Here is a 26,605-nt window from a genome sequence, read left to right on the forward strand (position 1 = left end):
GGGGTGTTCATGGGGAGGGACATGCCATGTGGCTGGTGGCCATTTTGAGTGCAGCTACAGGCACTGGCCATGTGCTGGCAGGCAAGTGGCCATTTTGAATGCAGGCTTTGTTGTTAGGCCTCCAACCATTTTGCCTACTTTTCAACCTTTATTTATGCCAGGGGTAGTGAGTCTTGCATGGGCCTAGTATTTCTGTGGGTTGTCTTGAATTTAAACATCATGGAGGCCATAGATGAATTGGGATTGTGCTGATTTTTCTGTGTTTTTCGATTTTTTTTTTTTGTACAATTTTGTGTTTTTCGATTTTTGACCTGTTGTTGGGGCCTTTTCACCAGGGGTATTTGAGTCTAGCATGGGCCTAGTCTTTCTGTGGGCTGTCTTGAATTTAAACATCATGGAGGCCATGGATGGAATAGGATTGTGCTGATTTTGCAGTGTTTTTCGATTTTTGGGGGTGTTCATGGGGAGGGACATGCCATGTGGCTGGTGGCCATTTTGAGTGCAGCTACAGGCACTGGCCATGTGCTTGGCAGGCAAGTGGCCATTTTGAATGCAGGCTTTGTTGTTAGGCCTCCAACCATTTTGCCTACTTTTCAACCTTTATTTATGCCCAGGGGTAGTGAGTCTTGCATGGGCCTAGTCTTTCTGTGGGTTGTCTTGAATTTAAACATTATGGAGGGCATGGATGGATTGGGATTGTGCTGATTTTGCAGTGTTTTTCGATTTTTTTGTGCTCTATAACTGAACTGATGTTCCTCTGTCTTCCATTTTTTTTAGGTGCACAAGACTCAAGAGAACCACCAGTGCCAGGAAGAAGTCCTGCAGCGGTGTGTGTGTGCAGCATAACGTCACGCGACGTCACGTCTGGCCTCAGACAACTCTACAATTCGTGCAACTGCGGCCTGCTGTCTGACCTGCTCTGAAGAAGATGGCCCCAAAGAAAGTTCTCCGTAGCTCCTCTAGCAAGAAAGTTGCTAGTAAGGAGCAGAAGAAGCAAGTTACCAAGGAGGCTGGTGTGTCACCCGCCACTTTTTTTGGGAGCAAAAAAAAAAGTACGCCTGCAGCAGCAGGATCTGCTGGGGACCAACCTGAGAGCAGCACCCCTGCTCCATTGGGTTCAGTGCCTCCACCACCACGCCAACTTAAGTCAAAGCCCTTGAGTGCTTCAGAGGCAGTCAGTGTACTTCTCCAATCACCATCGACCAGTGATGTTGGCTCATCGCAAGAAAGTAGCAGCAATGTCCCTGAATCAACACAGGTTGTTGTAACTCATCTGACAAGTGTTGAACAACCACAGCCGCAACAACAACACCATGTGCAAGTACACGCCCAAGTACATGTGGAAGGAGAGGCAGCAAAAGGAGATGCGCAAGCAAAGGTGCATGGACGTTCACAAGTGCCCACAATAGTTGTTCCTCCCGAAGTAGGGGCACATTTGGAAATCGACAATGAAGCTGAGGTATCATTGGAAGCCACTCCTCCTGATGATCATTCATTGTCTTCCACATCCCTAGCAAGGAAAAGATCAAGGGGGGTGTCTACATCTTCTTCAAGCCCACCTCGTTCTGGTGCAAGTGATCTGTCTTGGGAACCACGACAACTGCGGTCTGACAGTGAGGCAGAGGCACACCATGATCTGCCACCGGTACCTAAGCGTAAAAGGAAGGTCGTCCAAAAACTCAAACCTATGGAGTGTGATGAGGCTCAACAAGAAGTGACAGATACTGCTGGTGATGAAGCCTCTCACGATGACGACGAGCCAGTCATCACAAAGGTCACTGCAGCCCCACCGGGCATGCAGCAAAGAGACATTTTGACCCTATCCCGAGAAGCTGCTGAGCGTGATGATTATGTCGGCGAGGAGGCAATGGAAATGGAATCATTAGATTTGGAGTTAAGTAGTACACCAAAACCTACCGCTTCCATATTTCTTCCTCGCAAGAAGGTACCCACCTCGTCCTCGACCTCAATTCGTGGTGGTGAAAGTGCAAAACGTACTGAAGTTCGGCAATCCACATCCTCCACTTCATCTGTCATTAGCAGCAGGACCACCACCACCAGTATCGACGCCTCCTCCGGCGGCGGCCCCCGAAGACATTTCAAGTCTCCAGTTTGGGACTTCTTTAGTGTTTGCCCAAAAAAGGAAAACGTAGCCATTTGTAGCCTTTGTAAGCTTCGATATAGTCGTGGTAAGCTTGGTTCTAACTATGGTACCGGAGGCCAGAGAGGTCATCTTGAGAGAAGGCACCCTGTCCAATGGTTTCCGCACCTAGAGGCGGTCAAGAAAGCCGGAATTGCACGTAATGAAAACGTTGATTTGTCATCTGCTGATGACGAGGAGGTAGAAGAAGACGATCCAAACACTTCACTTACACCCAGTTCCCATGTCAGCAGCACACCCCATGGGAGCCACACTAAGAGTGTGGGAGAGAGTGAGACATCAATGCGGAAAAGTTCATCAGCGAGCGTAACTGGGTCGAAGAGATCATCATCCCGTAAATCATTGGTCCAGGGCAACATTAAAAAGATGTTGTTTACAGAAGCGCAATATGAACGCAACCACCCAATGACCCGTCTGTATAACACTAAGCTGGCTAAAATGCTAGCTCTGGACCTTCTCCCTTTTTCTTTTGTCGAAGGGGTTGGTTTTCTAGAATTAGTGACAGCGCTCTGCCCTAAATGGAAGGTTCCTAGCCGGTTCTATTTTGCCCGAGTTGCGGTTCCAGCACTACATGAAGATGTTCTGAAGGCGATTGGGGCAGCTTTGCAGAAGAGTGCTGTTCACACTATACATCTGACAACAGACATGTGGACCAGTGGCGCAGGCGCTGATTACATGTGCATCACTGCACACTGGGTCTCTTTTTCAGGGGCTAAAGCAAAGCTAAACTCAGGTGTTGACACTAACATTGTTTTTAAAGGTGCTCGGAAACATGCAACACTAGCCATGTTTGGTTTGGAGAAACGTCACACAGCAGAAAACATTTTGGATGTCTTTAACACAAAGGTCCTTAACTGTCTGTCCCCACTAAAACGCAAGGTTGGTTATGTTTCCACGGACAATGGCTCCAATATAGTTAAGGCCATGAGGGACGGTTACTATTTCAGAGTGCCGTGTTTGGCGCACTGTATAAACCTGGTTGTCCAAAAATTCTTGGGTAATAAACTCAGTGCAGCGTCCAGTGTATTGGAGAACTGCCGAAAAATTTGCAAGCATTTCAGGCATTCTTTTAAGGCCCGCAAGCAGCTGAGGAGCATGCTATATCAATGTCAAATGCCAGTGAAAGCACTCATCCAGGAGGTGGTAACACGTTGGAACTCAACCTTCTACATGCTTGAGCGTCTGTATGAGCAGTATACGCAACTCGATCAATATTTCTTGAAAGAGGGTATAGAGGAGCTGAGGATGGGTGGGCCGCAATGGAACATAGTTGAAAGCCTAACACGCATGCTTCGTCCTTTTGAGGTCTTCACGCGTGCAGTCAGCAAGGAGGACTCTAATTTGGGAAAAGCTATCCCATTGTTGTACATGCTGGAGGACCAACTGAAGGAGGTGTGTTCTGTGTTTCGAAAAGATGACAAAAAGAAAGACTCTTCTTTGCTTCTGGCTGAGCAATTATTAGAGCTCCTACAAGGTGATGAACGTCTTCAAAAGATCCACTCAGAACAGCATTACATTTGTGCTACTATTCTGGATCCACGCTACAAAAAGGCGCTGGCAGGCAGAGCATTCTTTTCTTTTGCTGATGAAGATGTTACAAAGTACAAACGTTGGCTAGCCTTGTCAGCCAAGAAGTTTGAAACAGAACGGCTGGAAATTGAAGGAAATGGCAGTACATCAGCAGGCCATCCCCAGTCAAAACAATCCACTTCTGCACCTGTGGCTGTGGCACAAGTGACCTCTCAGCCGTTAAAGACACCGGCAACCGCATCATCTGCACGAAAGACAGCAGAAACATTGGAGGCTGAAGAGGATTGGCTAGCTCTGCGTGGGTTTGGTTCTCAAAAGGCCAGAGGCACAGCAAGAGCTACGCAAAGTGGAGGAACCTTGGAGGAGGACCTTGAGTCGATGGTGAAGGACTATCTGAATGACTCCACAGAGGTCTATGTTAATTCTGACCCATTGGCGTATTGGCATGGGAAAAAAGAATTGTGGCCACAGCTCACCAACCTGGCTTTAAACTACTTGTCTTGCCCACTCGCAAGTGTGTCTTCTGAACGGGTTTTCAGTGCGGCTGGTGGGATTGTAACTCCCAAACGGAGCCGCCTCTCGCCCAAAAATGTGGAGAGGTTAACAATGATCAAGATGAATCAGCACCTCATACCACCAGATATAAGAGTACGAGAGAGCGTGCCGGATGAAGAGGAGGTGGCCAGCACCATAGATGAGGGAATTTCTACTCTGTCAGGTGGCACTGACCTCACCCGGGCTGAATTCGCAGAGTATGATGACGAAGCCTTATTCTTATTCCTGGACCGTGATTCCGACTTCGAGCCCTGAAAATGAGACAACGAATCAATAACTTTCTTTTTCATCCTTATTCACTTTTATTCCTGTGTGTCTGTCTTTCTTTGTTGTGCACAGTTAATATAATTCAAACTTTAATCAGATTATCACAAAGACAAGCCCATCAGCAGAACTGTCTTCACTTGTTTGCTAATTTATTTGAAGGTGCCGCAGTCTGCATTCCTCAGGTTCACAAGTTCAGAAGAACATGCTCCTCTATCCTCCTCCTCCAGACTCCTATTTCCATCAAAGCAGAGGGCTGGTTTACGCCCAATGAAGAAAGACTCAGCACTTGTGGGGGTGTTGTTCTACCTCTTTGCAGGTGAGTTGACGGGTCTGGGGCCATTGCTGGGAAGCACTAAAAGTGGTTTGTGCCAAATCCGAGGCGGAAATTTTTTTGTGTTTTTGATGACTTGCTTGCCTTTGAGGTGCTCTTAGGGGGGGTTCCGTCTGTTTGTGGGTGAGTTTCATGGTCTGAGAGCATTGCTGGGACACTCTAATCTTGATTGCATTTGCTTTTCAGGAAATCCGTCGTGCCAACCCCGACTTATGGCCTAGCTACGCAGCGCGTTTGGACCGAAGGCCCAGAAATATTGCAAGTATGAGATTTTGCTTTTGGCCTGTTTGGGGGTGTTATGCTTCTTGGCGGGTGGGTTGCCGGGTCTTGGGGCATTCCTGGGAAGGTCTAATACCGGGTAGAAGTGGTTGGGACAAAATCCAGGCCGATTTTTTTGGGGCTATTTCAGACATTTTGCTCTATGTAGCGTTTTCGGGGGCCTGTTTGGGGGGCTTCCTGGTGTTTGCGGGTGAGTTTCGTGGTCTGGGAGCACTGCTGGGACACTCTAATCTTGATTGCATTTGCTTTTCAGGAAATCCGTCGTGCCAACCCCGACTTATGGCCTAGCTACGCAGCGCGTTTGGACCGAAGGCCCAGAAATATTGCAAGTATGAGATTTTGCTTTTGGCCTGTTTGGGGGTGTTATGCTTCTTGGCGGGTGGGTTGCCGGGTCTTGGGGCATTCCTGGGAAGGTCTAATACCGGGTAGAAGTGGTTGGGACAAAATCCAGGCCGATTTTTTTTGGGCTATTTCAGACATTTTGCTCTATGTAGCGTTTTCGGGGGCCTGTTTGGGGGGCTTCCTGGTGTTTGCGGGTGAGTTTCGTGGTCTGGGAGCACTGCTGGGACACTCTAATCTTGATTGCATTTGCTTTTCAGGAAATCCGTCGTGCCAACCCCGACTTATGGCCTAGCTACGCAGCGCGTTTGGACCGAAGGCCCAGAAATATTGCAAGTATGAGATTTTGCTTTTGGCCTGTTTGGGGGTGTTATGCTTCTTGGCGGGTGGGTTGCCGGGTCTTGGGGCATTCCTGGGAAGGTCTAATACCGGGTAGAAGTGGTTGGGACAAAATCCAGGCCGATTTTTTTTTGGGCTATTTCTGACATTTTGCTCTATGTAGCGTTTTCGGGGGCCTGTTTGGGGGGCTTCCTGGTGTTTGCGGGTGAGTTTCGTGGTGTGGGAGCACTGCTGGCTATATATACTTTACTTTGCAAGAGGTTTGAAGCAAATCCATGGTGGCTGAGGGGACTTAGGGCCTAGCTGCAGAGCGCGCGCGGAGTGATTTGGGAAATTTGTGAAAAAGTGACTAAGTCCCCATTTTTGTACTTTTGCTCTTTGGCTGTTTGGGGGTCTTCTACTCGTTTTCTCCTGGGTTGACGGCTCTGGGGCCATTGCTGGGAAGCTCTAATACCGGATAAAAGTGTTTTGGACCAAATCCCAGGCGGAATTTTTTTTGTGTTTTTGATGACTTGCTTGCCTTTGAGGTGCTCTTAGGGGGGGTTCCGTCTGTTTGCGGGTGAGTTTCGTGGTCTGGGAGCACTGCTGGGACACTCTAATCTTGATTGCATTTGCTTTTCAGGAAATCCGTCGTGCCAACCCCGACTTATGGCCTAGCTACGCAGCGCGTTTGGACCGAAGGCCCAGAAATATTGCAAGTATGAGATTTTGCTTTTGGCCTGTTTGGGGGTGTTATGCTTCTTGGCGGGTGGGTTGCCGGGTCTTGGGGCATTCCTGGGAAGGTCTAATACCGGGTAGAAGTGGTTGGGACAAAATCCAGGCCGATTTTTTTTGGGCTATTTCAGACATTTTGCTCTATGTAGCGTTTTCGGGGGCCTGTTTGGGGGGCTTCCTGGTGTTTGCGGGTGAGTTTCGTGGTCTGGGAGCACTGCTGGGACACTCTAATCTTGATTGCATTTGCTTTTCAGGAAATCCGTCGTGCCAACCCCGACTTATGGCCTAGCTACGCAGCGCGTTTGGACCGAAGGCCCAGAAATATTGCAAGTATGAGATTTTGCTTTTGGCCTGTTTGGGGGTGTTATGCTTCTTGGCGGGTGGGTTGCCGGGTCTTGGGGCATTCCTGGGAAGGTCTAATACCGGGTAGAAGTGGTTGGGACAAAATCCGCGCGGAAAAGCCTTTAGTTTTGGCACTTTTTGTAACTTAGGGTTCGTTAGGGTTAGCCCTAGCAGCAGGATTGCATGTGTATCGGGGTGTTCTAGATTTTTCAAACTGAGTTCTGGGGTCTTAGAGCACTCGTGAGAATGTGTAATTTTGGTTGCAAGTCATTTGAAGAAAATCCATGGTGGGAAAGGGGGGATTTGGCATAGTTAAAGAAAGCCTTTGCCACTATTCTTAACTTAGGGTTCGTTAGGGTTAGCAGTATTTCTATTGCATGTGTTTGAGTGGGGGGGATTTCGAGTCTTGGAGCGATGCTGGCTATGGCTACTTTTGCTTGGTTGCTTGCAAGTGGTTTGAATACAATCCACGGGGGGTAATGGGTAATTAGGGTACTTCGGCCTACTTTTACTTTCAAAGTAAGTTTTGTCTCCAGTTTTCTGCTAGGCCTCGTTTTTTGGGTGGGAGCACTGCTAGGAAGATCTATTTTTGTTCTAAAACACAGTTTACAGTACACCTAGCTTGAGGGGCAAGATCCGCTACATTAATTTGCCCATACTTACTTATCCTTCAAAAGGTGACTCAGAGTACGCACTTTCAAAAACATTGTACTGTCTGTCTACTAGGAAAAACAAATTGTGACTTTTTGCACTCCACAGCCTACATACCTTATATTTATTTATCAGTGGTGTTGTAATATTATATCACTTCCTGTTTTTCGTTGAATAATTACAGGCCGGGTTTCAGTCTCTGCAATGGGGAAAAAAGGATGGAGTCAGGCTTCACAGTAGCGAGCCACAATTCAGCATCAGGCAGGCAGTGGACAGGGTGTCTTCTGGTGACCAACATCGGTGGACGAAGCGTCGGCTGCAATGGAGGAGTGCCGCTAATAGGAGGATTTTTTTTCTGCGGGCAACTTACTTACCACTTCCAACAGGACCACTACAACCACATAGATACAGTATCCCTTGCCTTTTTCTCTGACTGTGACTGCATTTCTTTGCTCTCTCTCGGCTTCTACATTGATCCCTTAACACATCACTTAGTCCACTCCACTATCTGCACCACACATAGTCATTTGTAAGTGCTCCTACGTAATTCGCAAGTCGCAGCACGCCCCAGGCCGTAGAGGACTGGGATGGCCCCAATGATGAAGCATGTCACCAAGGGGCAACCCTGGTGAGTGAGGGGACACCTAGAAAAAAAGCAATTTCTCCTTTTCTATCTACTATACCTTCTGTCAGGTTACACAGCCCCTAAGCGCCTACCGTACTATGAAACTACATTTCCCATGAGTAGGCGGGAGACTTGCAGACTATTTAGTGAGACTATATGAGAGTACCCTTGTATGTTAGGACATCACTTCACTGATGCCTGTCTTGTCTTCTCTTACAGGTATCCTTTCCCTGCTGACCCTACCTTTACCCATCCCACATTTTTTATTTTAGTTTGTTATTTTTCTCCCTCGCCTAATGCCTCGAACACCCTGTGTTTACACTTCTGGGTGTTGGTGACATTTGGAGGTGGAACCATATTTGCATCGTCTGGATCACGGGGAGTAAACGTGACACCTTCCAGACCAACCCCATTGAGTGTTGTTGTGAATGGATTTATAGTGACCAGCAAGGCTCTCGGGTATCTGGCTACAGAGACCTTATGTTGAATATAGTTATCAATAATTCCACACAGGCCCTGTACTGTCGCATTCTTTCTTTCCACAGTTGTCGATGATATATTCTTACTCTGCTTGACAAAGAACCATTGCTAATGTGAAAGAACTTCAACCGAATTAGTAGTTATACTTTACCATTTGTTAGGCTACAATGTGGCACTGCTCTACTGTACTTCTGTCACCTGCTATATTCTCAGTTGTACCGTTGAATTGCTCAGGAGGACAAACCAGATTTCATTTTCTTTTTTTTCATAGGCATGCAACTGCCACTGTGTCACACCACTACTACCACCGCTATGAGGAAATTTTATCCGACCAAGATTGCCAACGTTATTCGGTGTTTCCCGTGGAGCCAGCCCTGGGCCTAGCCCTACTTTCAAACACAAATTACAGGTAAGATAAGCGTTTGGTGGTTTGGGGGTATAATGGAGTATTAGTACGAGAGACGAGAGCCTGAAGGTAGTACTACTAAAGTCCTAGGACTCTTGGATTCACTTCACTTAGTCTGTGAGAGGCACTTAGTGTTGAAAACATTTGGGCATTTACACTTAAAGGAAGAAAATGGAACTAAACTTTCAGGAAAACAGTCAACGTTAAACCCCCACCCACCAGGCAAGCAGTAAAAAACAGGTATGCTCAGATAAAGTTTGAAAAAGTATATTTATATCCCTAACAAAATAATCTCCCGCAAGACCCTCCCTAACCCCAACGATTGTCCTTCAAAAGTCCCCAAAAACCCAACTCCCAATTCCCACCCCCCAAAAGTCTCTAAAAAAGGGGCAAGGGACACTATGGGTGGATGCTGTTAACTTTTTGGGCCAGGGCATCATGCTCCTCGCGGAGCAAGGCGAGCTCCTGCTGAAGGCGGGACACCATCAGGGTAGTGCGGCGCAGGCGTGCCTTCACTGCCTTGCAGGTGCAAGGCCTGTGAGAAGCAGCTGTTGGCCTTGCTGCTCGGCGGTGGCGTTTGCCTTTGGCAGCCCGGCTCAGTCTCGGTAGACCACTGTGCTGGGTCACGGTGGCAGCCGGTGAGGCCACGGAGGACGACGTTGTCGTTGTTGTCGACCGCACACTTTCCACGTCCTCCAGGGCCACCAGCCGCCGATATTCCGCAACAGTGGCCTCGATTCTCCGTTGCCGGGCCGCTCTAGCCAGCTCCTTCCTCCTTGTTCGTTTGGAAGGAGAACCTATATGAAGAAAGAAAGACATAGTCTGTAACCAATGCTCTTTAAGATTAACTCAATCATTCAGCAGAAATGTGTGCTGCAGTACAACTAGCAACTTGCAAGCGCATTACATAACTATTGAGGCCAGTATCTATCTAACCTCACACTTCTTCATCCTTGCTCTAACATTAGTGGGAGTTTAAGGAACAAATTCTATGAGCACTGTGGACTTCCATTGGAGTCGACTATGAAAGTACACCAGTCTTATTCTTCTTCTTGTCTCTTGTTTTGGAAAATTGGTACGTTATTTTCTGCAAGCCGGCATAATGCCAGCGCGGTAAACTTGCACCCGAGAAAAAGAGACGCACGCCATGAGGAGTGACCTAGACTTGCGTTGCCGTTGCGTTACTGTACCCGTCCAGTACATGCAGGTGGTGAATCTCTTACTTTTCTATTACGGGTGGCACTGAGAATACTCTGTTACAACTCAAGGGCTACTGCTTAATTAATTTAACTTTCACCCTACAGTGGAAATGAGTACTAGAAATGGAAAATTGAAGAAGATAAATAATCTGATTATCTATCACTTCACATGGGATGTTTTTGCTTATATATGGGATGACTTTAGGTGCTTTGCTTTTTATTGAGTGACAGGCAGTGATACATCCACACATGAATGACTGAGTACTACTAAACTTATTAAGAGAGGTAGGGAGTGGCCACCATAATAACCGGATCTATGCAGTGCTTGCAATACAAACTACTGCTACTACTTATGGTAGTATTTGGACAAAATTAAAAGTTCTTTTCCTTGCCTTTCCTACACTGGAACGGACGTGCGGGTGCAGTGTTACATGCTCTTCAAAGTTACACTTAGTTCATCCACTGACCATCTACTCTCTCTAGATCATGGGTACTCACAAACTTTCTCTCAGGGGCTACATTTACAGTGTAGTTTGTGGCCGAGGGCCGCACTGGTGGGGGCGGAGTCAGAGGGGGCGGGGCTAAAGCAAAACGATAACTTGTGACCATGAGGTTGCACACAGGTCCCTGCAGCAGATGCCCTCATCCACTGAGCCACCAGACCCAGCATTTACATACATCTCTCTCCCTCCTGCTGTCCCTCCTGCCCTCCCTCCATCTCTCTCTCCCTCCTGCCCTCCCTCTCCCTCTGTCATCTCACTGTGTGTGTGTCTATCTGTGTCAGCCTTCAGCCCGGGTTGAGACCGCTTCCTCAACGCGCACACACAGACAACAACACCAAAGTACTTAACAGGTCTTTAAAAGACCATTAACATATTATTGAGGCTTTGTTTGTTTTAGCGCCCCTGCTTCTCCACCCTGACAATCACTGCTTGCCCGGCCCCACAGAGCAGAGGCTTTGTTCTATTTCACCTCTTTGTGGCCTTGCATCTCCACTCTGCTCTGTGGGGGCCGGGGGAGCAGTGATTGTCAGAGTGGAGATGCAGGGGCGCTAACAGGTGAAATACAAAAAAGCCTCTGCTCTGTGGGGGCCGGGGGAGCAGTGATTGTCTGCAAGGTCTGCGCACCGCCAAGGAAGGCTTGCCGGGCCACCACCGGCCCGCGGGCCGTACTATGAGTACCCCTGCTCTAGATACACATATGCTATCTAAGAGTCAGATAGTAGCATGATCCAGGTATATGGACACATACAGTTTCTGTGTCACCCACCCAGGCTGTTGTCCTTCCACCCATCATTGCTTCATCATTCACCCAGCCATGCATCTCATATTCTTGCCTTCCCAGCTAGTCTTCAATCTCAATAAGTAAGGAATATATAAGAGCTTACCTCTGGCCGCCACCACCGTCTCAACTCTCACATCCGGCGCCGCCGCCTCCTCCCCTGATGATGAATTGCCCTCCGCCTCCGTGTCGAGCACCACCACCACACTGGCCCCGCCACCAGATGTTCCACCTACAAAGTACATTTAAGAATCTTAGAATAAAGCACTCACTAGTCACTAGTATTTGGTCTAGGAATGAAGACATGTGAAAACAATGTAATTTGTGACTGTCTACGTTAAAGTTAAAAAAAATGTCCCTTTTTCCAGGGAAGGTTGTCTTGCTGCACTTTTTGGCACAACTGATGAAGGCTGATTTTTTAACACGCACCATTTTTCTCCACACAGACAGAAGATGGACTTCTAACAACAAGATCAAGTTGAAACCAGGTGAGAGCTCGGCTCGACCACAAGAAATGTCTTCAATTAATCGTCAGCACTAACCACTTTTCCATTATCAGTTAAACGTTTAGTTTTATTATGACTTCATTTTAATAAATGTGTTTACTTTTAATAAAGCTTTTAAATTTAAATACAATCTGTGTTTTTTGGTCCTCCAGACTAGAGTGACTGAACGAAAGGTTTTGCAATTTTTGCAAGCATGAGTCCAGATAGAACACTTCAAAAGACATTATGGACAATCCCAGAGGACTGCACTAAGTTGATAGAGCTATTGCTGACTAGAATCATGGGAGTTTCGCCAACCGTGCAATCTTAGTTAGCTACACAGACAGACTAATAAGAATAATCTAGTAATACCACAGGGAGTCATAGTAGAGGCAGGATAAGAATTTAGATACAGTCTACAAGAAGAGCAAAGACAATTTTGAAAAAATTCAAATGAGGAACGCTAGGAAAAATAGGTACTAGTCTAAAATGAAAACTTACTGGGGCCAGCAGAGGAGCCCTCGCCTGCCCGATCCTGGCCCTGTTGATGAACAGCATCCGCCGCCTGCTGCTCCTGTGTCCTCCTCTCGCCCCTGGGGGGAGCTGACGTACAACATGAAAGAAAGAACAGAAAACATGGATGATTGTTGCTTGTCAATGTCAACCAAATCAAACATTTCAAAAGAACAATAACAAAATATTTCCGCGAAATTATATTGATTATGGTTACTTTTTATTTATTTGCGGACCTGTGACTTCGAAAGTCACGTAACTCACTAAACAAAGTACTGAAACGTTCACCTAGGACTGGCAGGCAGCAGTCCGCAGGCAAGACGCAAAGTGACAGACAAACTCCATTGTGATTTCAGTCAGATCAGTGACAACACTAACAGTTGCCTGCTACATTACCAGTCATTTAAATAGTCAAACTATCAATCCACCGCCACTATTTTTCTTATTGTCAGGGTTACAAAGGAAGGGGCAGATTTAAGCCCTTGCGGCTCTTTTGCGCCGTTCTTGCGTGACTTTTGTGACGCAGCAGCTAAACAAAAAAGGGCGCCATGGTGCGGCGTATAATATTATAACAACGTGACGCATTTGGGAGATGCATCCCGTTATAAAGCCCTGCGCCATCAGGGGGCGTTCCGGCGCAAGGGAGGGCATTCCTGCGCTGGAACACATCCTAATAGTGGCTGAGGGAAATCTACAAAATATCAATCAGTCACCTTTAGGACAATGATGCGTCACACAAACCCTGCACCTGCTTGAAGCAGACGTACGGCTTGACCCAGCATTGGGGAGATAGGGTACCCCAGAGCATTGATGGAGCTGCGCCATCGTTGCGACGCAACTCCAGCAGTAAAGCTTCGGTGACGTTTTGGGCCCATGGGGAGCCGCATTGCAAATACGGCGCACCATGTTTGGTGGTGGTAGCGGGCCGCACAATTAATGGCGCATCCCTGCTACTTTGCAGGGATGCGACGGTAATTGCAATTCTGCCCCTTAGGGGCATACTTACTTACGCGTTCTGGCGCATCTCCAGAGATGCGCCAGATCAAATGCGTCACGCAAAACTACCCTTGCGACACGGCAGATGTGCCTCATTTACAATGCGGCGCGCCCTGGCGCAAGGGTAGGCACTTGCGTGACGCATCTCGTCACGTAAGAGCGGCGCATCGCTGGAGTCACGTCGCCAACGCAATGCAACTCCAGTAATGCTCAGGGCCACCCAATACTTTACATGCTGTGTCAGTCCTTTCGCCTGCTTCGAGCAGACATAAGGAATTGAATTGACGTAGCAGCGTCGCAGAAGTGCCTGCGTTAAATCTTGTAGATTTCACGCAGGCAATTTTGCGAGGCGCACAGCCGCTGGACCGCCCACCCTGCGTACTAGGAACGCACCCATTGTGGTGCAGGCCCATGGCTTTATAACGTGACGCATCTCCCTAGATGCGTCATGCTGTAAATGACTTGCAGGGATGCGGCACGTTTACGCCGCTGTTGCGTCACGCAAGGCAACGTAAACGTGGCGCAAGGGGCTTGTAAATGTAATCTGCCCCCTAGTGTCTAGCATTACGCAGTTCTGTTAAGTACACTCATACATAATAGTTACTCAGGCCAATGAGACCACGAAATAGAAAACAAATAAGCATAGTAGCAACCCCACTGAGAAGGAGAGCAGTGCACCTGAAATGCACAGAAGATTTTGAAATATAATTTAACTACAATGTAATCGTCATCAGCGGCATTATTGGCTTGCTCCATGTAAAAAACAAATATTTGCAATACAACAACACAGAGCAGGAGAAAACATCATAGTAGTGAGTGATTAAATGCCAATGGCTACTACTACTCACCAAGCCCGGGGATCTCCAAGCCGAGCTGGTCCAGCAGGTCGCGCTCGCGGTCCAGGAGGTCCGTCCAGCGATGGGTGACCTGGCTGTAGGTGCGCTGGACCCCGTAGAGGTGGGATATGGCCCAGCACACCTTCTCCCACCGCTTCCGGCGCTCCCGCATGTTATAGCCGCCGGCCGCGATCCTGCCGCCTCCCGCGATGGTCCTGGGCAGGCGGCGCTGGACGAAGTAGACCAGCGCGCCCACTTCCTCCGGGCTGAATATCTCCCGGCGCGTCACCTGCTCCCCCCTCGATCTCACGCCTGCTGTCCTGCCACTGGGTCCAGCACTACTCCCCGCCGCCGCTGCGGCCCTCAAGTGCCTGGGCAGCTTCACGGCGCCTGGCTTGACCATGGTCTGGGCAGGTAAGGTAGGAAGAAGTAGAAAATTAAGAAAGAATAGGATAGGGAAGAAGAAAAGAAAAGAGTTTACAAAAGTAGTTTAAAAGTAAAGAAAAATAGCAGAAAAGACAAAAATATACAGCTAGGAAAAGAGAGGGATAGATAAGAAGCAAAATCGTAAAAAAAAAACTGAAAACAAGCAAAGGATGGGAAAGATATCAAGAGGATTAAACACCATGCCCAGACACAGGAAATGAATGAAAAACAAGATGGCCGGCGCCCGTTTCCGAGCGCGAAAGTCAGTTCGCGCGAGATTTTCCTCGCGATCTCGTGCGAACCTCTAGATTTCCCGCGCGATCTCGTGCGAACCTCTACTCGCAATGCGCTTACTGCGCGAGATTATACATAGCGGGCGGAAACGGAAATACGTCACGCAAACAAAATGGCCGCGCCCGTACTCGACCTTGGGGTAAATTCGCGTGTTGCGCTGCAAGCGGCTCGCGAATACTGCAAAAAAACTCGCGAAACAACAAGCCGCAAAAAAATAAAATGCTCATTCGCACGAATTGGCGGCTTCCGCGGTCGGTTTCGCACGACGCCGCGCCCCGCGAATAGCGCGAAAAAAACCGCAAAACGATTTCAGCAAAAGCAAAAGCAATGAGCAGGTGCAAAAGGTCAACCTCATGATTTGTAACGATTCTTTGTATTGCTTCCTGAGGGGGCCCTCCAGAATTCGGTTGCCTGCTTGCAACTATTGTGTGACCCTGCTCTGACCTTAACTGTATGCCACAAAGGTCCTGATTTACAGCTAAAGGAGCAGACAAGCAGGTGCCAGGCTGGAACTTTAAATTCTTTCAGTGACACATTAATTAGCCCCTAATTCATTATTGTCAGTTGGGGCAGGGCAGGTGTTGTAACTAATTTTGCAACAATGAAAGCACTTAGCAAGTGCAAAAGATCACTAATCAGGGCGCACTAAGGAAGCAGGTGCCAGCTAAAAAAATATTCTGTGACACATTAATCAGCCCCAAATTAATTCAGGTCACTTGAGGCAGGGAAGGTGTGCTTTGCTTTGCCGAAAATAATGTACACTGGACAACCAGAGGGTGTGGTGATGAAACAGAGGGTGGCATGGGTGGGCCAGAGGGTGGCATGAGTAGTCAGAGAGTGGCAGTGGTGACAGAGAGTGGCAGTGATGAAGAAGAGTGTCCCAAACAGGCTGGACATGTAGAAACAACAAGTTCGCAAAACTTGCGACCCGACAGGTAAGTTCGCAAATTGCGAAATTGTAAAAACCCTCGCGAACTGGCAGAAACACGGGCGAACACAAAAAAAAAAAAAATCCGCAAATTCGCGGGAATTCGCGGATTTTGCGGATTGCGAATCCGCAAATCCGCAAAATTCGCGAACGCGAGATCCGCAAAATTCGCCCATGCTTAGCCTCTACTCATGAATGTTACGCGAGACGTTGCAACCCCTAACCACGCTGAAAGAGGCTTGGGAGCTTGAACTGGAGACTGAGATCCGGGTACCACATGGGCACAATTAGTGAGGCGGGCGAGAATGAGCACTAGAAATGCTTCTTTTTCAGTTAATTCATTTTTATATACTGCATAGGGCCTATCTCACACCCAGGAGGATCGAGAGGTATTTCGGGGTGGCGGATGCGGCATGCCCCAGATGCAACACAGTGGGGGCGGACCTGGGACATATGCTCTGGGACTGCACACACCTGCGGTACTATTGGAGGGAGATTATTGTGACTTTGAATACTGTCACCGAAAGGGAGTTACAAATCACCAAGGCGGTGGGCCTGCTACATTGGTTCCCGCACACACCCAAAAACAAGATCTCGAGCAAATTTGTGGATATGGGCCTGATCTTGGCTAAGAGAGAACTGACTAGGAACTGGAAATCAAAACAATGCCCAACGCTAAGGAGGTGGACCAACGAAATGCTTAAGTGGGCAGCCACGAAAGCACGCTCAGATACCAATTAGCCCGCCGCAGATCAGACGACAGAGCATTGGAAGTGGCCATGGAATGGGAGATGCTAGTGCAAGCTCTCCGAGACAGCACGATAGAAGAGGAGGACAGCCTCTCTGAATCGGGCGAAATAGAACCCCGACACTCACCAGGAGCACATTCCTAACGAGACATCACCACTCCTGATAGCACACACACATGTACATTACGGTAGAGCTTAGGCGCAGGGAAGAGCACTCGGGGGAGGAGCCAGTTGGGGGGGGTAGGGGAGTTGGGTCAAAGGGAGGCAGGCTGGGGGCGGAGTTGTTAGAGGGGGCGGGGCGAAAATATCAAAAGCAGGTGGGGCTACTCCGAGTACATCGAACAGTCATATGCGCAAGATGGCAAGCAGGATGATCCACTGACTGACGCCGCCCGACCTCCGGGTTGTGGGCTCAATGGCTGTGTATACTTCAAGAGTGCAGGGAGGGAAGCGCGTCGGTGCCTGTGGAGAAGGTCTATTGTACACATGTGAACTGAACTATTTTCTTGCAATGAAAACGGTTTGAAAAAAATATATAACCCTCTTACCTTCTAAAAGTTGTTGAATACTTTTTTGTTGCAGGAATTACCCTCTAGATTACCTACCGTACACTACTTAGAATGCGTATTAATCTCTAAACCTGCATCCTTTTTACAAGTGCTTTTTACCGCCTGGAACCAGTCTATCTTGAGGGGTGGAACAGCTTCTATCCATTTTTTTTTTACAAATTTCTTGCCTAGCAAGGAGAACCAGATAAAAGAGCAGGGCCTGCTTATCCCTAGTAAGGGGCGAAATCGGCTTATCTTCTACTCCCAACATTATGAATGGTAAGCTTATTTTTATATTAGCACATAGAATTTCATGTATAGCCTTTTCCACTATGGACTAGTAATCCTTTAAAAGAGGGCATTCAAAAAACATATGTCTGTCATCAGCACTCAGTGCACCACATCTATGACATCTTGGGGCAACAGCTGTTATAAACTTTACTAATTTATAGGGTGTCCAAATAGAGCCTGTTGACCGTAAAAAAAATGATTCCTTTTTAGGTTGGATGGTTTAACTACTTTATAAAGCATCTTAAAGGAAAGTTGCCCAGTTTCTGTGGCTCCGACAACTGGATCGCGCCATCCCAGATCTCATAGGGTGCTTTGATTTTTTTATCTTCAAAGACACCAATGTTTGATACCAGTCACTTACTTCCTTCTTCATTGGGGTTTCATTCTGTAATTTCTTTTCAAACTCCCGAAATCCTTCGGTCCCGTTCCTATTTGCCTCTCCCCAGGACAGCAACTGCAGATACTTAAACCTTGAGAGGGATCCCCCTGTCTTTGCCCACAATATTTCCCATGGCACCACCTCTTTCATTCTCATAAGATCCCCCAAAAACTCTATTCCTGCCCTCCTGAGTGGAATACTTATTTGATCTTGCAAACATTCTGGCGTGTCTGGTGAATCCCATATTGGTGCCCCGCCCCTGAATTGTATCCAATTCCTTATTCTGACCCACAGAATTAGTGCTGCCTTAAGCGTCTTCAATTTTCCTTTTTTTTTTAAATTTATTTTCCCCGAATTTATACAAAAACCCTTTTGAGTCCCATTCTTTAACCATCTCCTCTAACAACCCACCCCACACCCTGTGCCCCGATGTACATAGTAACACTCTACAATTCTTAAACTGGAATGCCCTGCAATATAACCTTAGGTCTGGTAATGCTAGCCCTCCATCTGCCAATATGTGCCGCAATTTCTTCCAAGACATTCGTGCTCCGCTATCAGCCCACACAAAACTGCCCAATTTACCCTGTATTTTATCTATCAGGCCTCTCTGGAAGGGCTTAGCTATTAGACGAGTAAATAATATTGAAAGTTTCATTCAAAGTGTCATTGAAACAGAAGCATTTTAAGCTCATTTTTTTAAGCTCATTTTTATAAGCTCTGGAACTCCTTGCCCCATCATATAAAAACCAGCCCCTCACTGTTGCTCTTCAGAAGGCAAGTGAAGACATGGCTATTCACTCAATAATGCACAGGATGTGCATCCCTGTCTGCCTAGCGCCGAGACACCATTTATGGTATTTGTTCGCGCTTTAGAAATTTAGAAATAAAGAAATAAATAAATAAATAAATAAATAAGATGTAAGACAGGGAGTAGCATGCAGAGCCAGAGGAAGTACATTCCAAAGACATGTGATAGTGCTGGAAAGGGATAGCTGTTTACATAGCTTTTGTTTGAAATGTTATTTTCAATTTCTCAGCCCAATAAAAAAGAGTAATTGAAAGAAATGCTCTGTGAGCGATGCATGCCATCTCATAAAGTGCACTCTGGCTTGAATGGAAAGTCATTCTAGTGTAATAAGGGGAGCAGCAATCTGGTCACATTTCTTGCATCCAGAAACAAAGCAAGACACTGCATGTAGCATAGCTCTAGATTATCTTTTGGTAGACCAGTCAGAAGCACATTTCCATAACCTCGTGGAGAAAGAACATGCCCCTGAACTGAAGTCTTTAAACCATAATAAGGAATACACTGCCTGATGCCCTAAAGCAGCTTGAGTTGGTAATATGCACACTTAGCAGAGATTTATCTTTACAGGTGAAGCCTGTTTCCGAGAATGAAACCCATGGATTTAGCATTATCCATTAAAGCCAGTTTACAATCCAGGAAAGTAAATGAGTGAATCCAGATGGGAAGGGTCTTTTTTGGGGGAAACTTAACAGGGGTTGAATTTTAGATGCTGTTTAGACATCCATCTGTAAATGTTTTCCAGAGTGTTGGAGAGGAAAGAAATGTAATTGAGGAATGAAATCCTAAAATACATCTTGGTGTTATCCATGCATAGATGATAAAGTATCCCAGAAGTCCTGACTATAACCCAAAGTGGTTTCAAATACAGTCTGAACAGTGTCAAGACAGAGTCGATATTTGAAGCATCCCTTTTTGCAAGACTAATACTGATAGAAAGAGTGTTACCTACTTTAATCCCCTTGAGTTTGGTTTGGCAGAGAGGAGGTACATCACTAAAACTAGACATTTGATGACTATTTGTTCTTTTAGGAGGTTGCTCAAAAATACATGACGGAATGCATTGAAAAAAGCTGCTAGGTATAGAAGCACTAGTAACAAGATTTTCCTGAGTTGATGAAGCGGAATGTGCCTCCAACCACGTTTAGAATAGCGGTGGCAGTGCTCCAACCTTCTTAACCCCAGATTGAAAATTGTCTAGGAGATTACGTAACTGGATGTGATGAAACAGTTCGGAGGGTACACAACTTTCTACCACCTTCCCTAGGAAAGAAGGCTCTAAAAAAAGAGCAGCAGTTGTTAAGGTCAATAGCAGCAGCTGAAGGTTTCATTAAAAGGCATGAGACTTGTCCAGTTTTCAGGTAGTCAAGGAACACACTTTGTTCAGGTGACTAATTCAACAAAGCGGTCAAGCAGAAAAGCAAATGTTTAGCCATCTCCTTACATAAGTATTGAGGCATTATGTCAGTGACATTTTTTGAGGGGGTTTACTTTGGTTTTCCTTTGAGTAACACAAACTCCGAGATTTTGTTAAAATGTGACTTTGTCATTCACCTGAACTTTATGGGTTAATTTTCAATTTACCAGAGGATAAGTATGTTAGGAGAAATGTGAGTTACATATACGTTACCTTCTCAGCAAATAAAATCACAAAGTATTCAAATTTGCATTGAGGGACATTGACTGTGCTAACAGAAGTCGGGCTACTGGACTATTTTAACTACTTCTCAAAAAAATATTTGGGTGATTTTTCGAGGTATCCAATATGGAATTGATGTGTGAGGAATTTGTGAAGTAAATGTGATTCTGTTAGCTTCTTCTGGAAAGCCTAAACTAAGTCAGATTAGAGTTAGTGGGTGATTACTCAATGTAATCTTAATTCTTCTCTAGCATTTTCTTTCCTTGTATAATTCTTTCAATAACCAGGGAGCAGAGGGATTGGGTCTTTTGTTCTTACTTATCAGAGAAGCACAGTCTTCAATTAAGTCTTTCAGGCAATAATTGTAATCTAATATGGTGACCGTACGGTCCTGTTGAGTTCCATTAAAGCGAAGGTTCACCCAAGCCCTACCTACACTTGTATTGATGTCAATATTCCTAGTGTTCGGAAACCATACAGTCTCCTTTGGAAGCTCCCTTTTTTCCTGACCTAAGGTTTTACAGTGTACAGAGACTAGTGTGAAATGGATCTTAAGGTAGTTGGACCAATCAACTAAGTTGGGGTCACTAGTGGTCAAAAGAAGATCTTTCAAGATGATCAGGTCAAATATGGAGCCTTTGTAGCGCATACATTTTGTGTTTGTGTAGATGTTGTGATAAAGAAACTCAGAATGCAAATTGACAGATGGGTCATTAGCATTCCATCAATGCTGACTGGGGTCACCTAGGAAGAAGCTAACCTCAAAGATTACTATTTGGGTCATAATGTACTCCATTCATTTCTTAGGGAAAGGTTAATTCTCACCTGCAGGGTGATATATGATGTTTAATCCAACTCTACGGGCCTTAAGTGTTGAGTCTTCCAGTGATAGTCATTAAAAAGAGTTGTACTGATTAATGTGAAACATTCACGAACAACTGCTAATTCACTGCCCTGTTTGTCTTCACAGTCACATCAGAGAATGGACAAAAGTGGAGGCAGAATGAGATCCATAAAATTGTAGAGGTGTCTTTGGGCCGCGTTTCAGTAATAATTAGGATATATAGTTCAAGGTTAACAATAGTGTCAGAAATCTCCAAGCAATGCTTTATTGCTGAACAACAGTTATGAAGCGGACAACACAAAAAGGAGTAGGCGGGTATAGTATGTATTCTAGAGTGATGGTCTCGTGGTGTTATGAGGCCACACTCTTCTTACTTATGTATTGTTCACATGCACTGTTTATATTTAATTGTTGTTCCACAAGCGTGGCTGAACAGCTGCTATGAGTGTCATAGCAATGTATGTCAGTTGCATTCAGGACTCACGGCAGCTGGACGGTCCCGGTCGTCGGTGCATCTACATCTAGAAATAATTCACCTTCGTTCTTCATTGCGCGTCCGTCACTTTAATTTCATTTTTCGATGAGCGGGATCCGATTTTGCTTGCAACCACTACTGAAGATCTATTTTCGCAGTTGAAGACACACTTTCAGCCTCCTACTAGTCCGTTGCTGTATCTTTCATCTACACCAAGCCCCTTTTCTGTCCATTTCCCTTTCGCCTTGTTTCCACTAAACACTCGTCTCGCTGGCCTGCAGTCTACCAAAGGAATTTAAGGTACTGTTTGTTACCGTGCCTTTGTTTAAACCTGCTTGAGCCAACGCATTTGAGCATGACTCTCCAGCTAGTTCAGGAAGTCTCTAATGTGTTTCAATTGTGGTTCGAGAAGTCAAGTTGGCAATTCTCCCAATTGTCCGGCTCTTGGTTAAAGGTGCATTTCTTGCAAAAAAAGTAGGCCATTTTCAAGTGGTATGCAGAGGAGGCAAGAGAGTCACAAAAGTTAACAGTGTTGAGATTACTGAGGATATAAAAGACAACTTTTCTGAAAAACTGAACAATAATGATCTTTTGACCATCAAATGTAAATCTGTTGATGTATGTAAAGCCAAAGGTCCTTAGTGTGAGAGGATTATTAGTATTGTTCCCATTCAGGTCATGGCTGACTCTTCGTTCTCCGATCACCTTTTTATCAGATGCCACCTTTTATGCTAATAAGAATGATGGTGTTATCCTCACTCAGTCTGATGTTTATCCAAAGGCTTTTGGTGAAACGGAGATTGACATGCTGGGGTATTTCCACTCCAGATTGGAATGCATAGGCAGGCGTACATTCAGCACATATATTGCTCTAAGAGGTAGAAACATTATAGGTTGGTAAGATTTAGCCAACATTGGTTTGTACCTTAAACCAGGTATAGATCAGCCTGTTGTTCTTCCAGCTGGCTATTACAATTATGAATGCAACATGAATGTGCCTAATCTTTCCTTTTCAGAGTCTGATGCCAATGACATTCTTGGTCAATTTTCTGCAGTCTTCAGCACCAAAGTTGAAAATGTCATTGGCATTGAACATAAGATTCACCCCAAACCTGACGCTGAACCAGTTGTGCATAAAGTATGTCCTTTACTATTAAGTGCCAGGGAGGAGGTGGAGAGCACACTGAAAAATGTGTGCATGCAAAAGGTTAGGAGAGGTCAGGTTGTGTGCCGACTTGCGCTCACCCAATCATAACATCTTAGTGGACTGTCATTCCCTGCCAAAAATTCATGATTTGTTGGCTAGTTTGGGTTAAGTATTGTTCACATGCACTGTTTATATTTAATTGTTGTTCACCGAGCATGGCTGAATAGCTGCTATGAGTGTCCTAGCAATTTATGTCAGTTGCATTCATGACTCAGAGTGGTAACTGGACATAATATCGACTACATATTATTGAATGGACAAAATATCGACGGAAAAATATCGACATTACCTAAATATCGACTATAGGAATATCGTTGGACAAAATATCGATTGAAAAAATGACCCAAAAATATCGAATACAAATATATCGACTCAAAAATATCGACCAGACAAAATATCGAAATATAGTGAAAGTAAAAAATATCAAAAATATGTAGAAACAAATGTTAAAAAAAATATATATATATAATATTTAAAAAAATAGTACTTAATGTTTAGGAGCGGGTTGTGGGTTTATAGGGGAATAGGGTGGGAAGTAATTTAATAATAATTAATTAATCAATATATGTTTGGTAATTGTTTTAATTAGATTTTAATTGGTAATTAATTAATATTAATTAGTTAATTGTTTAATTAAGTATTTAGCATATTATTTAATTGATTAATTGATTAATTAATTATTAATAATTATTGTTTTTTTAATTGATTTGTATATTATTTTAATTGATAATTTGGTTATTAATTATAAATAATTAGTGATTTATTTTATTATGAATTAGCATATTATTGAAATTTTTAAATTGCTAACAAATTAATTATAATTAGTTAATGATCTTATTAATATTTTGCATATTATTTAAATTAATTAATTGGTAATTAATTTACAATAATGACTTAATTACATTAATTGGATACATTTAAATGTTATGTATAAATGTATGTTCATGTTAATTAATTAATTGGAATTAAACAATATTAATTAATCACATTTATTATTATAGCTAATGTGATAATATATTTTATTTTTGTTTTTGTTAAATATTATTTTTATTTTAATTAAATATTAATGTTTAATGTTGTGTTCATTATCATTTATAGTGTTCATGGTCAGTTTAATAATTTTTGGTATAGGGTAATTTTTTAGGGTTCTGGGTAATTTTTCTGTTCGTGATTAAAGGTGTATTTAGTGGGATTTGGGACATTTTTAAGTTTTTGGGTAAAGGGGTTTTGAAAGGGTGAAGGGTCAGTTTTCAGTTTGTGGGTAAAGGGGTATTTGTAGGGTTCAGGGTCAGTTTTCAGTTTGTGGGTAAAGGAGTTTTTTTAAGGTTCAGGGTCAGTTTTCAGTTGTTGGGTAAAGGTGTATTTTTTGGGATCAGGGTCAGTTTTCAGTTTGTGGGTAAAGGGGCCTTTTTGGGCATCTGGGTCAGTTTTCAGTTCTTGGGTAAAGGGGTATTTTTAGGGTTGAGGGTCAGTTTTCAGTTTGTGGGTGAAGGGGTATTTGTAGGGTTCAGGGTCAGTTTTTAGTTTGTGGGTAAAGGAGTTTTTTTAAGGTTCAGGGTCAGTTTTCAGTTGTTGTGTAAAGGTGTATTTTTTGGGATCAGGGTCAGTTTTCAGTTTGTGGGTAAAGGGGTATTTTTGGGCTTCTGGGTCATTTTTCAGTTCTTGGGTAAAGGGGTATTTTTAGGGTTGAGGGTCAGTTTTCAGTTTGTGGGTAAAGGGGTATTTGTAGGGTTCAGGGTCAGTTTTCAGTTTGTGGGTAAAGGAGTTTTTTTAAGGTTCAGGGTCAGTTTTCAGTTGTTGGGTAAAGGTGTATTTTTTGGGATCAGGGTCAGTTTTCAGTTTGTGGGTAAAGGGGTATTTTTGGGCTTCTGGGTCAGTTTTCAGTTCTTGGGTAAAGGGGTATTTTTAGGGTTGAGGGTCAGTTTTCTGTTTGTGGGTAAAGGGGTATTTGTAGGGTTCAGGGTCAGTTTTCAGTTTGTGGGTAAAGGAGTTTTTTTAAGGTTCAGGGTCAGTTTTTAGTTGTTGGGTAAAGGTGTATTTTTGGGGATCAGGGTCAGTTTTCAGTTTGTGGGCAAAGGGGTATTTTTGGGCTTCTGGGTCAGTTTTCAGTTCTTGGGTAAAGGGGTATTTTTAGGGTTGAGGGTCAGTTTTCAGTTTGTGGGTAAAGGGGTATTTGTAGGGTTCAGGGTCAGTTTTAAGTTTGTGGGTAAAGGGGTATTTGTAGGGTTCTGGGTCAGTTTTGGGCTTTGGGGTGAAGGGGTATTTTTAGTGTTTAGGGACAGTTTTGGGTATTTTAGAGTGCTGGTGTATAGTCTAACATAAAACACTTATACATTAAAGCTATTATAGGAAAATACTAAATAATAATACTTGACATTATTAAGTTTTACTTTGATCTAAAAAATATATGTATTAGCATGTTTCCAGACAGTAGCTAGAGTGGAGTTGGAATTCTAATTATTAATTGGTTAGTGTCCAGCACCATCACTGATATTACCTACACTGGAGTTGGATTAATAAATAAACATTGGTCAGTCTCCACCACATTTTATGATATTAGCTTGAGTGGAGTAGGAAAAGTAAATAATTTTTAGCTAGTGTCCTGCAGCTTCTATGATATTAGCTTGACTGGAGTAGCAATAGGACATATTAAATTGGTCAGTGTGCAGCACATTTGCATACATTTGTTCATTACTGTCTTTTAATATAAAAAAATAATGCAACATGGATGTTTTCAAAAAACTTTATTAAACAATTTTTTAAATTTTTATTGTGTACTACAATACAATCACAAACAAATATAACATCACATTTTTTTGAATTTTAGTATTCACAGAATAACATATTTACATTTATATACATGTTGTCAATCATAAAAATAAATTTGTTTACAACATTCTTTCAGTAAATTTTACATTTTCCCATCAGTCACTTACAGTTTCAAGTATTTATATAGAAATACATAAAACAATGATTTGTTATACATTTCTTACTTTAATATTTAATAATGTTAATATTAAATATTAATATTATTAAATATATATAAAACATTTTTAATTTTGACAAGTAACATGAGTATTATTACATTTGTTAGAAGAAATTGAAATACAAAATAAAATATTTCTTGGTGTATATTTCTGAAAATGTTGTTTTTACATTCAACATAGAAATCGATTCGGTTGTAAAGTTTATAATTGTATAGGGAAACAATATGTTTAATTATAATATCTGGTATTGCCAAAATATTAGTTAAGCTATTATATACTTTTGTTATAGTTAGAAATTATTATAAAACATTTTGTCATAATTAATAAAAATAATAATTATTTTATTAATTATTAATATTATTATTAATTAATAAACATAAACATTCTTTTCTTATTTTCAAAAATATATACATTCATAGATAAAATAAATAGTTTTTTCTGGCCATTGTTTATATAGTAAATGGTTTAAATTGTTATATTAATAACAATAAATAAGTTATATTATTTATCATTATTAATTATTACCATAAACATTTATAATGTTTACTTAAAAATAAACACAAACTTATTCATATAAATATACACAATAACCAAATATTTACATCTTTTATTCAAAGTCTTACCTATTTTTTTAATATTATTAATATATAATAATTATTATATATTAATTTATATTAAATATATTTATTTTTCTTAAATAA

The 26,605-nt window shown here is 43.6% G+C and overlaps 1 long non-coding RNA gene across 1 annotated transcript; it reads right to left on the minus strand.

The window, feature by feature from the left end:
• Nucleotides 1-9,647: 9,647 nt before the first annotated feature.
• Nucleotides 9,648-12,584, minus strand: LOC147711980 (uncharacterized). Its single transcript, XR_015295731.1, has 3 exons — nucleotides 12,486-12,584; nucleotides 11,606-11,731; nucleotides 9,648-9,816 (listed from the first exon to the last, which is right to left on the minus strand). It is a non-coding gene; the product is annotated as an uncharacterized LOC147711980 (long non-coding RNA).
• Nucleotides 12,585-26,605: the final 14,021 nt, after the last annotated feature.

Source organism: Lissotriton vulgaris, chromosome 5 (genome assembly GCF_964263255.1).
Source record: "Lissotriton vulgaris chromosome 5, aLisVul1.2, whole genome shotgun sequence".
Classification (NCBI taxonomy): Eukaryota; Metazoa; Chordata; class Amphibia; order Caudata; family Salamandridae; genus Lissotriton; species Lissotriton vulgaris.